Source organism: Amblyomma mixtum, chromosome 4 (genome assembly GCF_055824585.1).
Source record: "Amblyomma mixtum isolate Tamu chromosome 4, ASM5582458v1, whole genome shotgun sequence".
Lineage (NCBI taxonomy): Eukaryota > Metazoa > Arthropoda > Arachnida > Ixodida > Ixodidae > Amblyomma > Amblyomma mixtum.
The window spans coordinates 94737021-94755708 of NC_143015.1; the positions used below are offsets into that span (position 1 = coordinate 94737021).

Consider the following 18688-nt stretch of genomic DNA (forward strand, 5'->3'; position numbering starts at 1 on the left):
ATGGGGACCAACTCCTGCCTGATATTTTTTCTTCTTTACGATATTATGGTTTGGTTTGGTTTATGGGGTTTAACGTCCCAAAGCGACTAAGGCTATGAGAGACGCCGTAGTGGAGGGCTCCGGAAATTTCGACCACCTGGGGTTCTTTAACGTGCACTGACATCGCACAGTACACGGGCCTCTAGAATTTCTCCTCCAAAGAAATTCTAGCCGCCGCGGCCGGGATCGAACACGATATTATGGAGAAACGCTGAGGATCAACGTGTATTTTCCTGTAGAATGTATTGCAGTTTTAACGGATGTGTCCTGGTGTTATTTACACTGAACGCGCTTCTTCTTTGAGAGGGAAAAAATGCATAAAGAAGTTATGTCAGCCATTGTTATCAAATATTTCGTAGTCTCACGCCAACTGCGGTACGGCCTACACTCCCATGATTTTGGGTCCGGTCACTCTTCGATGAATAGCAGCCGTCTAGTACAGGCCCCTTCGGAAAGCATTGAGTGGAGAGGGCGGAGGGCTTTGAGTGACGGGTGCCTTTTGTTCCCTCATAGCCTCCGAGTTTTCCTGGAAACGATGAGCGAGTCAGGACAAGGCCCTAGACTAGTTTAAAAACCAGGCACAAGCTAGAGCTGGCACAAATCGTGCAGGGACGATTTTACGTGTGTCTAGGTGGGTCTCAAACTTGAACAGATTGTTTCTCTGAAAAAATCTTCAGCAAATTATTCTTTCTCAGCAGCTTAGCCATCGGTATAATTTGTGCACTTCCGCAAGGTAACCACTCAGTATACACTTTTCTTGAAAAATCTTGAGAGAGAAACGTCAAGGCACTATAGTTACAGGCTGATTTCCAAGACAGAATTTAAAGATTTAACTGTGTTTTCTTGAATCAGAAATTGTCTGGGCAAATTTGATCTTGTCAGTGTTGCAAGGGAGAAGTTTTAAACTGGACTGAGCATATCTGAATTTACATTTGAGAAAATAACAGTTGAAAAAAGCTGATAAGAAAATGTTTAAAATATGCGCAATCCATATCAGATGGTTGCTAAAACTGATATCAAGATATATGAAAACTTCAGAAGTAAGGCATCTGAACTTGCAGTAGCTGGCACCATTACGGCTGCCTTAAATACATAAATTTGTGGTCAGCTACAGCTTCTGGACAGCACTTCTTTTGCGGGTGAACATCAGCCCTCCAGCCTGATCCCACAACCGGGAAGGCGATATGGGGTGGGTATAGCTGCCCATGGCAGATGAGCATGTAGTTCGCAATAACTTGATTTCAACATACCCACACGGTGCATTTCGACAGCGAAAGTTTCATAATTTTTTTCGTGACTGCTGATCTGGTGCTCGAGTGCAGAAAATCTCAACCCGAAAAAGAATGTCCTTCTAATTTATTCCAAATCATTGCCAACACACCTCAATATTGCAATCCATCTGGTTGTCGACTGAGATTAGCAGAGAGACTGCTGTGACGCACTTTTTACTTGAAGTAAAAAGTGACTGAGTCAAGCTATGTTTTTGTAAAGTGGTGGCTTCTATCCTTAAAGGCAGAAGGATGGGAAAATGCTGGACTCCCTGTCGGAAGACAGGATTGAGTCTCTGCACGCCCTTGCATAGTTACATGGTATGCACGGCGGCCGAATCCACGTCTTGTACGTCGGCACAAGAGAGCGGTCAAGGTGGCACTTCCTACCTGTTTAACCCTTTACGGCCAAGTTATGTCAGTTCGCGACACACTTGTTGCATGCCGTGTACTCGCCACTATATGGAATTTGGATAGTAAGTTTCATGTTAACATGTTCGCAACATCGAGTGACCATTGAGTGTAAGGTGTGAAAAAATTCACCGCAAATTTGCGACATCAAGCCAGAGTCCTGCGATACTTCTGCAAACTGGGACGTTTGTTGGAGAAATATAACTAGTCTTTTGGGCTTCGAGCTTGTTGAATACCTTCGACTTGGTCTTTCGTTCAGCTCAAACTAGTTGCCTTAATAGGGTCATAGGCTAATTGCTCTTTCGTCTAATCTTATCTAAATTGCACTTATCTAATTTGGCTGCACTAACAAAGTATAACGTGGAGGTACCGATTCTTTCATTGCTTGCTTTGTAAAGCAGGCATTAAAAGGCTAAGACGTGAGGAGCATGCTAGGGCGAAAAAATTTAGAATATTAAGTGCTGAGAGCAGGTTTGAGAACATGACTACACATGAGCTTTCATAAGCGTGGGTTCTAAAGTTCCCCATATTGGAATAAAACCAGGTAGAGTGTTCTTTTAATCATTAACTTCTATAAACTTCATCTGAAGAGCATCATATCAAAACTTCGCTTGGCTTTTCGGAGTGTGCTTTTCTGACTCAAAAACCGTTGTACCCTCACGGTTTACTTGATCGCACAAAGCAAAACACGAGGTGCGAACGGAATGATGCGATGACTTCTTCCCTCTTTTTCACAATCAAAAGTCGTCATTTGGACCCGATGTACTTTTCCTTGCCTCACAGTCTTCCCCTTGCTGAATGGCCGGCCTCGCCACGATCGTCCATGGGAAATGCACTGGAAATCCACTGACTCGTCGGCAATGCGCCTTTCGCTGCAGCAGCGACACGAGTCAGTGGAGACAACATCAGCGCCTTCGTATTACAGCAAGGGCCTGGTGAGTCTTTGCTGGCTATCCATTTTTCCTGATTGATTGGCATGTCCTACAGGTTCGTCGCCGGGACGAACCGGATAGAAGAGCACTAAAGGGAGTACTCACTAACGTCACAGCGGCCGCCATTTTGTTGCCTGTGCAGAACTGCGACAGGCTTCGGGCGTGTCTAATGAGATCGTCGCCTCCTGCTCTAGTCTGCATTGCTAAAACTATGTGCGCCAGAAAAAAAATGGTTCACATGACGTCACGTGATTACCCCCTATATATGATCGCATCAGTAGCGACTTTACCAAACACGCGTTTTTAATCCACACAGTGCGCAGCCTGCAAAGCAAACTCTGCGATTAATGCACTACCCAATTTTTATGAACTCAAGGCAGCACAGCTGCCCTCAGATTCCATCGATCACTTCTATTGGAATCTAGTGCAAACTTTTGTGGTTTATTCCTAAAAATGCTTCAAAGAGCAGTAGAAGTGGTGCGCAGGGATGAAGTTCTTGGCAGCATGCTACAATATACCCAAAAATGCGTTCCTAACCACTCCTACAACCCGATTAAATATTGAGTAATTATTCAATCGCATCCCCAGGATGGCGATTCCAAAACCTGATGAAAACAAAGCTGATGACAAAGTATTTCCTGTTTAAAATCTCGTCCCCCCGTGTGCGTATCCACGAAATGCACTGAAGAGTGTTTTTGATGCCATTAAAAAAGGGACAGCAAACGAAAAACACCAACTCTATCTGCAAACTGCAGATTTTAGCCTTCGTGGTTGTTTTTTTTTTCACCCGATAGGCGGGGGGAAGTGGCTCACGGTGCAGTTGAGGTATCCACCTGCAGTTGAGGTATCCACCGAAAAAAAATGAGCCAATTTCTGTGCCTTTCCCTTTCTCAGCAACAAAAGAGGGTCTAACTAAATTATCAGACTATAAAATTTGCTTCGTGCTAGTGGGAAGAGGAGCACTGATCTCTCCCTGTGGTTTCATCATCACGAAGTAAGGATTACTCTTTGATAGATCCACGAATATGTCAACGCCGCAGAACCAGCACAGTCACAGAACCAGCGGAAGCACCGCTACTGTAACTACTGTCACTGTAAGAGACTGCAGATCCCCCAAAACCAAGCGATGATTACATGGCCACATGGAGCGCGCACACTTCAGACATGGTTCTGAAGGTAGTAGGAAAGGCCACCTGTGCAATCTAGATGAGATCGGCCTACGTCGAAAAATATTCCGGAAGCGTTGAAAGGTTTCTGCATCAGGTGAAATGATGAGCTTTGCTGTAAAGGCAACCCCTTCATTCAAAGCCAATACATCACTTCAGCGCCCAACACAAAGCTGTAGTAAGCTTTAAACTAACATGTGTGCAACGGAGTTTCGTCTACACGCTATTACTCGGGAAAGAAAATCACCCAGCAGAAACATCTTGCGACGTGTCGAGGAATTTAACAAGACTTCTAAACGCCTTTTAACAGTCTTTTAATCACTGTTAACGCCTGTTAAAGACTCTTAACAACAAATGCGCCGGCTATTTCTCTTCGCCTTCTTTTCATACAGTAAGGAGTGGCTACGTAAACGAAAGAAAAATCATGACCTTCTTTATTTTCGAACGCTAGTCATACAGGCAAACATTAGTGCGGTAGAAACCCTCGCTCTCAGTTGGCGCACTCAGATTCTAAAAGCCACATATAGACTGTCCTCTAGCATTCGGTGCAGAGAAGCGGTCAGTATTCAGTTTCAGTGAGAGTGGTTTACCGGAAGAATATCTTGCTTCATTGAATCAAACAAGTTAGATGTTACGCCTTAAAACCATCAGGTTAATATCGAACTGCTGAAGGCTTCAGTCGTCAGGAGACTGAGAGCACGAGTAACTGCAGCCCCTTTGTCTTTCGGGTGATGTGCACCTGATTATGTCCGCGTGATGTCCATCTAGATTTCTGAGCGAAACTGTGGCAGTGTTCGGTCCACAAGTGCAGTGTGTTCCTCCAGAGCCCGATCTCCACTGTGCACACCATCATTCAACACATCCATAACAGGCGTTAGATTTTTGCGGCACATGCGTGAAAATTGCTGGCAAAAATTGTTCACAGAGAGGCCCTCAATCCACGACGAGCTGTCTTTGGGTGCGACCTTAGGACGACGCGATCGACGACAAAGTTTACACGTCTAGGACGTAGAATCAGTATGTTTTGTTTTCATTCAGTCAGTTTTTTTTCAATGAAATCATTGAACTGTGTGGAATTGTACTGCTCAAAATACGCAACTATGTGTCTGTGGCTGTAAATTGTTCACCTAGTGCGGATGTAATCCGTGGTGCCTCTTTGCTTACAAAATAAGCAAAGCAGCCTGCGGCAGGCTCCTCCATGGGCCATAGGCTGGCCAGTGCAATTCTCCGACATAGCTAAAAGTGCCAACTTCATCTCACCAAAGATTGTCTGCGGGGAGATTGATAGAAATACTGAGTCCTTTTAGATGCTGGACTGGTGATCCTGTAGCCTTAAGACGCTCCTTTCTTTTAACACTGTAAAAAGAAAACTCTTCCATGGTTTCTACGCATGTGGAGACAGTAGTTTGCTTGGCGGTCTAACTTTACTGGTTTGAGAAGACTTAATTATGGCACTCATGCCTGTCACCTTCCTGACAGGACCGACATCATTAGGATGTCCCTGCGAAGTCTTGACAGGACATGCGGCCAAGAAATGCGCAGAAACTTCCGCGGGTATCACTTATATATCTTTTTCTCTGCAGTTTATTTATTCATGGGAGGTCTCTGTAAGAAGTCCTGAGGATTTTAGCGAGCCTTAAAAAGGTGGACCACGCCGGCTACTGTTCAAATATCTTGCGGGGGGGGGGGGGGGGGTGTTATCGGCTAGAGGATGTTTCTCGGCCCACATGAAGAATGTTCGCAGAGTGATTGAGATTTCTTGCGATTTAGATGTCGACAAAAGACTGCTGCTTTTCACAATTGTTTATTCACTTGGCCCAGTGCTGACATTTTATTCAGGTAAAATCTGCGTAGTATCAGACGCTGTCACAGCGAATGCGTCTAAAAATCATTATATGCAAAATGCAGATCAGGCTATAGAAACGATACAACCCAGAGACACCCAGAGACATCACACACGAACATATCGACCATACATCTACAAAACAGAGTATTTCCAAGATATACTCCAAATCTAAGACTCTCGCTTAAAAGCCAGTCTCGCTTGCACATTGGGCAGTACTATTTCTTTAATTTATGAATCTTTGATGACACGAACAGGAAACGAAACTGGCCGGAGCACATTGTAGATATATTTATTAGACCACTCTGCCCGCTTTTCCGCGAACATTTTGCAGTCGTAATCAGACATGATGCAAGTAAATGTCTATAATATCGCCAAAACGGGCTATCCAACAGTTCACATGTCCTGCCATCTCTGCAGAAAGAATATGCATCCCAAGTTAGCGTGCTTATTATCTCCGAAACGGCATATCCATCAGATAACATATATAAGGGCATCTAGAACAACGGCTTGCCGCAGATCCAAATACGCATATTTCTAGTACTGAAACGATATATATCAATGATTTTGATATTTCTATGGTGTGGAGTTGTGAGTGGACAAACAAGTGCATTGCGGGACTACATAGAAAATGGAAAACCCAAAGCAGAAAGTGATGGTCGTATGATAACTCGTCCCACTATATGAAGGTAAATCAGGGTGTATCCGAACGTATTATGTGGAGTGAGTGGTAAATCAGCAACAAATCAGACACCTTACACTCGATGATGGCCATGCTAATTTGGACGTCGATTCAGACACATACTCTCCATGAGACCATAGGTTTACCGACAACTAATTTTGTGTGAATAAATGTGCGGTAGAAGCCAGCAAAAAGCGATTGGATGATCGGTGGCTAAAAAAGAGAGTAGTGACATAAGGTTATATGCTGAAGATGAAAGGTCGAGTTGATGAAAAAATGGGGAAATTATAGATAGCGTCTCTTTTGACAGATTCCTCAAAGAAATATAAATTGAAAGCACCACTTTCAAACAGGATGCTCCTACCTTCCATTCATATATCGAGCATACTGATGCGGTGCCTGGTGGTGCCTAGTGCTACACCGCTGCCGTTTCATCCTCTCTTGTCTCCTAACATGCCTGGCCTCGAAATTCTTAGCACGTTGGTGTCGATCCCACCTCGGAGCTGGGGGTTGCAATCCCACCGGCGGCATGTGATTCTCTTGTGTTTATAATCAGTTGTCTTTAAATGAGAAAATAGTTGCAGTATTAATCTCTCTTTCATTAACACCACAAATAACAAAATACATTCCAGTATGCCCCTTGGTTTCAGTGACTGATGGTTTCCTTCATGTACGTCACAACGAGCCCTCTTACCCCATCCCTTGACTGGTCAGCATCATACACAGGTCGTTTACCTTGACCGTGTTGATATCCACTTTCATGTCCAATGTTTTTACAGAAAGTCAGAGTAGGCTCTTGTGGGAGACGTCCGAACGCGTGCCGTTTAGTTCATGCGCAGCTGTTGCCAAAATAGCGTGACGGTAATCACTATTGGTCTCCATCTTGCAGACCGGCCAGCCTCGCCTCGGTGCCGCAAGAAGGCAGCGTTGCCACTGGTTCTTCGTCTCCAATGCCTGCGTCGCGTTTCAAACTGGCTGCTATGCTTCTAGCAGCATCACTGTCCTCATCACACTCCACAAGCCAGGTGAGTGATTGCTGATCTATGAGATGGCATTGGTTTATTCGAGAACCAGGATGTACGGTGCAGACCCGTACATTTGAGGGCAGGAGCGAGCATTTCAGATATGAATGTTTAGACTCGTTTCCTATAGTACTTGAGGTTGCTTATCGGTAAATGTGTCTTTATGGCTGGTTTGTCCTCGTATAAACGAGCGTTTTCTATCACTGGCTTTGCTGCCTAAGGTAACTCGGAGCCCACGCTTTCCTTCGCCAGTTTTGAAGCACTGTGTGGAACAACAATTCTTCGCTCTATTATTCTGAGCATTCCTTTCAAATAGATCAATTAGTTTTGCAATTTTTGGCTTAAAGCGTCCGATTCGCTACCTGTATATACAGGTAGAAGCAAAACAACATGACACTCTCGTTCTACCCTAAGTACAGTTTTTTTGTTGTTGTTGTTGTTGTTGTTGTTATGCTCGACGAACCTGGATTTCATCACCCGGGAGGCAAGTTGGTTATAAAGATTTAATCTGTGGTTCGTAGCTCTCTTACGGTGCGATGACTGCAGTAATCACTGATGTCATGAATCAGTGGAAATCGTCAGGGAGCAAGCACTTACTAGCATCTACCCAAGCGCAGTCATACTGCTATTGAGGAAAGTTACGCAGTTTCCACACAAATTACATAGTTGAAGAACATTTTGGTCCGGGGCCCGTGTTCTCAGGCCCAGAACAAATTTTCTTTAAAATGCGATGTACAGATTTTATTGTAGTCGTATCTAGTCGATGATAAAGAGAAATTGATGCCTTATTGCAAATTTTTTCCGCATTGGAGTAGTCCCCTAAATATTGCACTGCTATTTGAGCACACACACAGGAATCATTCTTTTTCTGTTTTTTCGCCACCTATGTCAAATGGCATGGTGCCTTAAAATTTAACAAGTGCCAAGGCAGGGCAGCTATACAGTTCATTGAGCGAGTCTCTTATGCTCGTTCACAATAGTAATGAAATACGCCAATTGGATGGCAATTCTGCTTGTTCCATTCATGTGTTCGCTGCAAGAAAAAAAAATGAAAAGGGGTGCTTTCGGCTTCTGCCCAATTCATACCCAAAAATTTTTGACAAAAGCGTTATTCAGCGGGGCTCCGTTTATGAACGCAATTTTTTATATAATGTAAGTCTTCACTATAACAATCAATATATCCATATATCACTATACGGCAGCCTTGCATTTTTTTTATTAATGTTTATTCTGCCCCGCAGCGGTGGCTCAGTGGTTGCTACGCTCGGCTGCTCACCCCAAAGACGCGGGTTCGATCCCGGCCACTTTGGTAGAATTCCGACGAAGGCGAAATTCAAGAAGCCCATGTGCGGTGGGATTGTCAGCGCACGTCAAAAGATACATGGTGGTCGAAATTTCCGGACCCCTTCTCTACGGCATCCCTCATAGCCTGAGTAAGTTTGGTACCTTAAACCCTCTAACTCAAACCAATCATGAAATATCGTTACGCAGCTACCAGGTGGTTATTCCAGGACAACATTCTAAATGCTTTCACATTAAAAAGGAATATTCTCTAAACTCTTCCTCAGGTAATCCCTCCAAACAAAATTTCAAACCTTCGATGCAAAATTTAAACTGAGTTTTTCAGTTTCCTTCGGTTTAAATTAAACTTTTTTCCGGGAATATAACCAGCCAATGGCAAATACAGAGCTGCACTGAAAAAGTTCTATGTTGAAAGGCTGACTTTCTAGTACATTTTATTTTAATCCTCTGCAGCTAATGTTTTTCATTATGCCCTCCGCAGCGGCTAACGTAAACTGAAAGCCAACCAATATACAATCAAGCACTTTTTAATAATGGTTGAATTTCGTTGAGTACATAGATATGCATTGAAGATTGTTGCATGGGTCCTACTCAATTTGAAATCCGACTACAGGGCGCCAAGCCCCGTTGCCCAACGACAAAAAGAAATTTTTAAGTGCAATTAAACTATCTCACTTAATTGAAATCTGCAGTGTTACAGAGGAAGCTGCATTTCAGGGCGGAGAAATAGGCTTTTCAGGGCGGAGGTAATAGCCATTTTGGCACAGTATTCCAGCCCCCGTGAAATATGGGTGGTGCTTTAGACGAAAAGGTTACAAACTGCACAAAACATCGCGACGTCTTTCCTATGCCATTATTTTTAGTGTATAAATTCCGCTTTTTTTGATGACCTCCCTTCAGTAGTACAATTCCTTTTACGTGGCTGGTTGCCACGAGCAATAGCAAGCACAGGGCACATTCCACACATTGAATTGAAGGTTTATGCCATTGACGCGTGACGTTCAAGCACCTTGTGGCTACTCACAGGCAGCTGCTTTTGAGGCATTGGGCAAGCACCAGAGCGCGGCAGTATTCCAAGAACAATTGATTATTCTCAATGCCATAAACACCCAACTATATTTCTGCAGCTGCCTAGGCCAAATGTGAGAAGTATGTCCCCGCATGGAGCAGGCGGGGTCCGAAAAAGGAGACCGCCAGCAGCGGAAAGTCGGGGTCTGCCATCACGTGCGCGGTCTGTCAGCAGGTTACGGCTTCATGACCTTGCCTGTTTGCAAGGCCCCACGTGTTGTCCGCCTTCGGGTGAGCGTCCATCCCGAGACCCAAGGTACGCACGCGTGTCAACTTCTCGCTGAGGCAATGCGTAATTCCTCCCGCACGAGCAGTAACCCAGTATGAAATTGCGCGCATATTGACACGCATTATGTGGAAGGATTGGTTGTGCTGCCATAGCTCGTGGCACTGAATTCGATACCGCACGCTGGCCTTGTCTGGATGGAGCGGAAATCGACTAATGCGTGCTAGCAAGGGTTCGTGGCACATTTAAGAACCCCAGGAAGTGACATGGCCCTGAGTATGACCAACTGCAGCGTCAATACTCTGTCCAGCTTGGGCAAATCGAGAGGTATTATTATTATTATTATTTATTATTTATTTACAGAAGACTGATGGCTTTATTGCAAAGCCTTAAGCAGGAGTGGGTGTAAAATACACTTTGACAAAAAGAAAACCTCCTTGAGGCACACGCAGCTCAGCACACAATACCGAAAAAAAATGAATACACAGGTCTTCCGAAGGCGAATATTACAGGCAAAAAGCGCCACCCAGCAAACATACAAGCCATTGATGCGCTACCCGCAGCATATCTTGACAGGGTGTTTTGTTATTGCTCGAAAGTAAATTTTCAGGCATGTGCATATTTTCGTTGGTCGGAACATGGTAGTGGATCTTCTGAATTAAACTGAACCTACACACTCACGAATATTTCTGTGCGTGGTTCTCCCAGGAATCTTCAGTGGTTTGTATGTGAAACTCGACCCTAATTCCTGTTCATGGCACAGTATGACGTCCTCTCTCTGATGAGCGCTGTAATGCCGCTGCAGTAAAAAGACACATTTATTGCTGCAACAATAGCTTCAAGTAGCAACGAAAATACTCGCAATGACTCCAGGTCTTCCGACTCACCAGCAAGGTTGCGAGCAAATGTTCGCCCACGCTAGGGCTAGGGAAATACTCAGAGGCTGGCCGGGGCGAGACGCTGCAAATGTCCCCCCCCCCCCCCCCCCTTCGTAGGACTCAGCCCGCTGGCGGAGAGCAGAGCGCCGCGCTGACTGTAATGCACACAACGAGTTCCCGAGCCAGAGAGCTACCTCCCGCGCGCGCACGCAGCAGTGACTCCGTCCGTGGCGCTGCGGCACGAACATTAATGGTCTTAAAAACTAAGGAAGTTTCATCTCGGAAAAGGAAACCGAAGGGGACGGAGGGAGAGTCCCCACACCGTAGCAAAATGCTGGTTTAAGTAGCCAACGATCTTTCTGACGAATGGCTTGGCCAAATACGGGAATCATGTCACCACATCTAAGCAGCGCTGACTTCTGCGGAGGCACCTAGCGACCGGCATGAAGTAGTTCGAGGCATATTAAATGAATTAGAAAATGAGCCTCTCCCGCACCACTACTGTATCGCGGGTGTAAACCGATCAAAATAAACGAATTGGGCCCGCAAGCAATTTTGCCACCCGAAGGGGGAAAGTAAGCAATGAGGGAAGGGTACTATAGCGACTTAGCCGGGGGAGCGGGCACAAGGACATTCCCCTGGTCTCCCCTGGGAAGTAGCGGGAGGGATGGGCAAAAGGATGGTTGGTCTGGTTTGGTTTTGTTGGGTTTAACGTCCCAAAGCAACTAAGGCTATGAGGGACGCCGTAGTGGAGGGCTCCGGAAATTTCGACCACCTGGGGTTCTTTAACGTGCACTGACATCGCACAGTAGACGGGCCTCTAGAATTTCGCCTCCATCGAAATTCAGCCGCGATGAATGGTTGTAAGGAAATGGGTTGGGATGAGGGATGGGAATAGGGACAGCGAGATTTTTGTTCAGATCCTTCAATTGTCTCGACTACATTGTTGGCCTGCCTGGCCAGGGCAGAGAGCATCGAGATTGCCCAATGATGCGGCCCCACTCACGGGATGCCCGACCACCCACCAAACGCAACGGGCTCCGACCGCCGGAGACAGGAGATCCTAACACGGGGTCAGCAGCTACTTGGGGCCCCTCCACGAACCTGCCAGCTAGCAACCGACGAGTGCTTTTCACGGTTTTTGAGACTCCGGAAATATGTGTGATGTGATCCAGCCAGTAGAGGCCCTATTACGTCAGCCTATCGGCCCACCGGCCCTCGGCACCATGCCCTAACACAACCGGGAGGACCCATCTGTGCTTCCAACCAACCAATCATGAACTTTTCTCCAAGGCCGGGCGACCGGGCAACAAACCAAGAACGGGTCTTAGGGTGAGATGGCCGGGCCTACTCAGCCGTTACTCCACAATATCGCCGGAGTCACCTGGACGCTTCGAGGTCGTGCTTCACCCCCATTCCTCGGCGTCCCGCAAAGGCTATGACAGCTCTGCGGCCGGCCGTGAGGCCGCTTCCCGAGGCGTCGTTTCAGAGCCTGGCTACTATAAACCCCCGCGCGGACCATGTTTCTCCGTAACCATAAACCGGCACGTCGGTAGCCAGACTTGCACGCCCCCGCGTGCGCAGGGAAGTAGCATGTATTTTAAAAACTTTGGTTTCGTGGGTCCAAGCTGAGTATAAACCCAGGCCTGCCTCCGCTCAAGCATCGGACTTGACGCGCGCGACTGGCCCTCAGAGTCGCCTGGGAGTCGCTGGGAGTCAGAGTCGCCGGGACCCAGAGGCTGGGTCCCGGCCGTCCCATCCCCACCGCTGGCGTTGCACCGGAACAAAGCCTAGTAGCCGAAACTACACCGGCCCGTATCCGGTGGCGGGGGGAGGGGGGGGGGGTACGAGCAGGCCGCACTGTCGGACTTCCGGCAGTCGACATCTGCCAACACGTGCGGGGTCTGGCGGCTGGCTTTAGCTTCATGGCCCTCGCTGCCATGAAAGCCCCACGTGATGGCCGCCGGTGAATAGAAGCTGCTGGTCTGCCTCGACACCGTATCCACGCAGCTTATCTACTTCTCATCCAGCCGACTCGCACCTTACATTGCTAACATATATGTACTGCCATTGTCACACGTTTTGTAAAATGTAGAACAATACTTGCCAAATATTTTTTCGGCCGGAGACACAGGATCAACATGTATTTTCCATTTTCCTGGAGAAAGTATCGCAGTTTGAACAGTTGTGTCCTGATGCTTATTTACAGTGGACGTGCTTCTTCTTTGTGAGGAAGAAAATCGCAGAAAAAAATAATCCCAACTATTGTTATCAAATATTTTGTAGTGTTGAGACTATTTGGGTATGGCCTACACTACTCTGATTTCAGGTCGTTAGTCAGTCTTCGCAGAATCTAACCCGCCTTCTAACCATCACTTCTGAAAGCACTGAGTAAAGAAGGCGGAGAGCTCTGCATGATAGGTGCGTTTATTAGCCTGCATGATAGGTGCCCTATTAGCCTCCGCTTTCTCCTGGCAACCCTGAGCGAGCCAGGAGCTCGAGGCCCTACACCAGTCGTAAAAAAAAGCATAAGCTAGACCTCACAGAAATTATGCTATGACGATTTTACATATTGCGAAGCACGTATCGAATTTGAAAATATCTTCGACAAATTATTCTGGCTCCTGTGACTTAGCGATCTCTGATAACTTTCGTACTTCCGCAAGATAACCACTCCAGTATACACTCTTCTCGTAAATTGTTTAAAGGCACTATAGTAGTTACAACTTAGTTCGTGGAGAAAACTAAACGATTAAACAGCGCTATCATGAAGAGAATCTGAATCAGAAATTATCCGCGCATTAGAAATTCACATATTTTGCATAAGATATTGCCTTTGCAAAAATGGGACATACAGCACTGAAACTGAATCAGCAGATGACATACAGTGCTGAAGCTGAATCGCTGAACAAACGAACATCTAAATCTTATTCACTAACGCCGCTAGACACATACTTTCGGCAGCCACCTTACTTAATAAAATAACTGTCTGCAATCTACAAACAGAACTGGCCAGACGAATAGAAAACTCTGAACATACCCAGCACGATACACAGTATATATTATAGATCGAAAAACAAAATATTTTACTTTAAAGGAAAAAGTGGCTGATTCAAGCCTCGTTTCTGTACAGTGCTGGCTTATATGCCTAAAGGGAGAAGGAAGACAAAATGCTGGACTCCTTGTCGGAAGCCAAGAGCAAGTCTATGAGCGCTCTTGCAGAGCTACACATTCCGCCCGATGGTAAAATCCAGATACTGTACGTCGGCACAAGAGAGCGGTCCAGGTGGCACCTCCTACATTGCTTTACAGCCAAGTTATGTTAGTTAGCGACATAATTGTTGCACGCCGTCCACTAGACAATATATGGAAATTGAATAGTATGTTTCATGTCACAATCATTGGTACCATTGGGAGTAAAGTGTGCGAAAAAAATTTTTGCGAAAATGTGGGACTCCAAGCCCGAGTCCAGCAATACTACTCTAAAACGAAACATTTGTTGCAGAAATATTGTTGCGAAGACGACGACGCTGGCAGTCACGCGGGACGGAGCGCTGGCGCTAGGCCAGCGGCCATTAAGTCATCTCATGTTCATGGTTCAGCACGCCCCATTCTTCGGCTGGCAGCCACGTTACATTTGGTGGAGGTGCTGGGTAAGTACTGCGAGACAGTCGGTAATAGTGCGGTATGTACGAACAGGTGGGTGGGGTGGCTTCCGCTTCCTCTGAGTTGGGATGACTTTGAATATTGCCACATTCCTGGCCACTCTCGTGGCGCCGTCTCCCGGCCGAACTGCCTTCCCCGCTATTCTGGCTAGCCTTAGCCATGGTCGCGGGCAGTGCTTCTTCGTCGTCCCTTCTGTATGGTCCCCTCGGGAGTCCGCTGCTGCCTGGCGCTGCACAGTAAAACGTGTCCTGGCCGTCCCGACTGTCTAGCCGTGACATATTTGGTGGAGCCGGCTGGGTAACGTCCCATGTACACTGACTCCGAAGACGCCTTTGAAGCGAGTTCCCAGGGCGTAGACACAACCCCCGTGCACAAAGCGAGCCGCCGCCTGCTAGGCCTACAGCCAGAGTTTAGCGGCCTGACAAAACCGTCAAGGAAGATGACAACAACCACTGGTAGCCAGACCACTCAACGTGCTTCTTCTTCGTCGTCCCTTCTGTGTGGTCCCCTCGGGAGTCCGCTGCTGCCTGGCGCTGCACAGTAAAACGTTTCCTGGCCGTCCCGACTGTCTAGCCGTGACATATTTGGTGGAGCCGGCTGGGTAACGTCCCATGTACACTGACTCCGAAGACGCCTTTGAAGCGAGTTCCCAGGGCGTAGACACAACCCCCGTGCACAAAGCGAGCCGCCGCCTGCTAGGCCTACAGCCAGAGTTTAGCGGCCTGACAAAACCGTCAAGGAAGATGACAACAACCACTGGTAGCCAGACCACTCAACGTGCTTCTTCTTCGTCGTCCCTTCTGTGTGGTCCCCTCGGGAGTCCGCTGCTGCCTGGCGCTGCACAGTAAAACGTGTCCTGGCCGTCCCGACTGTCTAGCCGTGACAATATTGATATTGTTACGCAGACGTACGCACACGAGGAGCAGGCGTAGTCACAGAGAGGTAGCTGATAGCAGCTCAGTCGAACCACCACCGGCCAACGGCGCACACAACACTCTTCGTCCTCTTCGCGCTCTGAGCACGAGCCTAGCACTGTCTTCGTCGTTGTCCCTTGACATAACTCCCGGCGGCGAAAGCATGGTCCCCATGCTAAGTGGAAGACGGAGAAGGTGCACAGTACGGCTTGAGGCGAACTACGTGAACAACGTGTATTTAGTCTTGGGCTTCAAGATGGTTCAATACCTTTGTCTTTCATTCAAGTAGTTGCCTTAAAAGGGCAATAGGCTAATTGCTCCTGAATGTGGACATTGTGACTTACCTAATTTGGCGGCACTAACAAAGTACGATATGGAGGTACCGATTAAAGGGCAACACGCACGAAGCATGCTAGGGTGAAAAATTTTACAATGAATATTAAATTTTGAGGACACTATTGAGGACACGGCTGCATATAAGCTATCATAGCGTGGGTTCTAAAGTTTACCGTGTTGGAATAAAAGCAGAGAGCGTTCTCTTTGAATCGTTAACCTCTACAAATTTCCTCCAAATAGCATCATATCGAAACTTCGCTTTTTCGAGTGTGCTTTCCTGACTATAAAAAAAAAAGCCTCGGATACTCATGGTTTACTTGATCACACATAGCAAACCACAAGGTGCAAATGGAATGGCGCGACGGCTTCTCCCCACTTTTTCGCAAACAGAAGCCAACTCATTCGGACCCGGTGTACTTTTTTGTCTCATAGTGAGGACTACGCTTCACATTCTCTTCTTGCAGAATGGCCAGCCTCGCCACGATCTTCGATGGAAAATGCACTGGAAGTGCACTGGCTCGTCGTTGATGCGCCCTGCACTGCAGCAAGGACAGGTGCCACAGTGGAGACAGCGTCACAGCCTTTGTCTTGCAGGAAGTACCCGGTGAGCGATTTCTGGCAATCCTGTTTTCTGATTCGTTGGCATGTCCTACAGGGTGGTCACCGGGACGTCCGGACAGATCAGGGGTACTGTAGGGAGTATTCACTGACGGCACAGCGGCCGCCATTTTGTTGCCCGTGCAGAAATGAGTAAGGCTGCTGGCGTATCTAGCGAGATCATCGCCTCTTGCTCCAGCCTGCACTGCTAAAACTATGCGCCGGAGAACAAAATAGCGCACGTGACGTCACATAATAACCACCTATACGTGGTCGCAACAGAAGCGACTTTACCAAGCGCGCGTTTTTAATCCACACAGTTCTCAGCCTGAAAAGCCAACTGTGCAATGTGGCTCGGAAGAGATGTGGCTCACGGTGCAGTTTAGGTATCCACCGATAAAATGAGCCAGTTGCTGTGTCTTTCCTTTCCTCAGCACCAACAGAGGGTCTAACTAGATTATCAGACACACTTTAAAATATGATTGCGGTCAAAGCAAGCATCCACGTTACATCCAAGCTTACACCTTGTTTTGGAATGTGCTTTAATTTTTTTAACGACGGTAACTTACTCGTTATCTGAAACAGTACATCTCCCTAAGCTTTCCTCGCTTCATAACAGACTACAAGCAATCATTCTGGGCATCTTTTGACCACTAAGTAAATATGGTGAGTGTCCAAATATAAGTGATCGACTCTGAAGTAGTGCCTCTATCGCTGATTCGCAGGACAAAATGTAAAGCACATGAAGCCAACACTTATTGCTGCCTGCGTATTTTTACACACTATGAGACTTCGCGAAACACGGAACACTCTTACGGGCGGCCACCTTGGCACAGTATTGCAGCCCCTATGAAATATGGCTGGTGCTTTAGAGGACCAGGTTACAAATTGCACAAAACATCGCGACATCTTTCCTGTGCCATTAATTTTAGTGTATAAACTCCCCTTTTTTTGATGACCTCCCTTCAGTAGTACAATTTCCTTTGCGTGGCTGGTTACCACGAGCAATAGCAAGCACAGGGCACATTCCACACAGTGAATTGAAGGTTTATGCCACTGACGCGTGACTTTCGAGCATCTTGTGGCTACTCACAGGCAGCTCCTTTTGAGGCATTGGGAAACACCAGAGCGCGGCGGTATTCCCATAACAATTGATTATTCTCAGCGCCGTAAACACTCAACTATCTTTCTGCAGATTCTTGGGCCAAATGTGAGAAGCATGTCCCCGCATGGAGCAGGCGGGGTCCGAAAGGGGAGAACGCCGGCAGCGGAAAGACGGGGTCTGCCATCACGTGAGTGGTCTGGCAGCAGGTGATGCCTTCGTGACCTTGCCTGTTTTCAAGGTCCCACCTGATGGCCGCCTTCGGGGGAACGGCCAACCAGAGACCCAAGGTACGCATGCGGGTCAACTTCTCGCTGAGGCGATGCGTAATTCCTCCCGAACGAGCAGTAACCTGGTATGAAATTGTGCGCTATTGAGACGCATTATGCGGAAGGATTTGTTGTGCTGCCATAGCTCGTGGCACTGAATTCGATACCGCACGCCGGCCTTGTTTGGATGGAGTGGAAATCGACTAATGCGTGCTAGCAAGAGCTCGTAGCACATTTAAGAACCCCAGGAAGTGACATGGCCCTGAGTACGACGAACTGCAGCGTAAATACTCTGTCCAACTTGGGCAAATCGAGTGTTGTATAAGGTTTCTTTGCCACAGGAGTTCCGAAGGCGAATATTAGGGTCAAAAAAAGGCGACCCAGCAAACATACAAGCCATTGATGCGCTAGCCGCCGCATATCTTGGCAAAGTTCTCGGTTATTGCTCGAAAGAAAATTTTCAGGCATGTGTATAATTTCGTTCGTCTGAACATGGGAGCGGATATCCTGAGTTAAATTGATCCTACACACTCACGAATATTTCTGTGAATGGCATCTCGAGCAATCTTTTGGTGGTTTGGATGCGAAACTTCAGCCTATTCCCTGTTCATGGCACGGCACGACGCCCTCTCTTTGATGAGCGCTACAGTGTCGCTGAAGTAAAAAGACACATTTATTGCTGCAAGAATAGCTTCAGCTAGCAACGAAAATACTCGCAATGAATCGAGATCTTCCGACTCGCCAGCAAGGTTACGAGCGAATGTTCGCCCACATTAGGGCTGGGGAAATACTCAGAGGCTGGTCGGGACGAGCCGCTGGAAATGTCCACCCCAGAAAGAGATCAGAGCGCGGCGCTGACTGTAATGCGCGCTACGAGTTCACGAGCCAGAGAGGGCTATCTCCCGCGCGTGCACGCAGCAGTGACGCCGTCCGTGGCGCTGCGATACCGACGCCCTCCCGATCTTAA

General features: G+C 47.2%; 1 protein-coding gene across 6 annotated transcripts in view; it reads left to right on the plus strand.

Moving 5' to 3' along the window:
• The window catches only part of LOC149347461 (uncharacterized), a 283383-nt gene that overhangs the window by 216578 nt on the left and 48117 nt on the right, over positions 1 to 18688 (plus strand). For 3 of the 6 annotated variants that reach the window (XM_089587139.1, XM_089587137.1, XM_089587135.1), the window contains exons 10-16: positions 2502 to 2653; positions 7231 to 7366; positions 8605 to 8796; positions 9793 to 9989; positions 14343 to 14490; positions 16218 to 16357; positions 17546 to 17742. The gene's annotated coding sequence lies outside the window, so the exon portion shown is untranslated. The remainder of the gene's footprint in view (positions 1 to 2501; positions 2654 to 7230; positions 7367 to 8604; positions 8797 to 9792; positions 9990 to 14342; positions 14491 to 16217; positions 16358 to 17545; positions 17743 to 18688) is intronic. The other 3 variants (XM_089587138.1, XM_089587136.1, XM_089587140.1) reach the window with 3 other exon arrangements.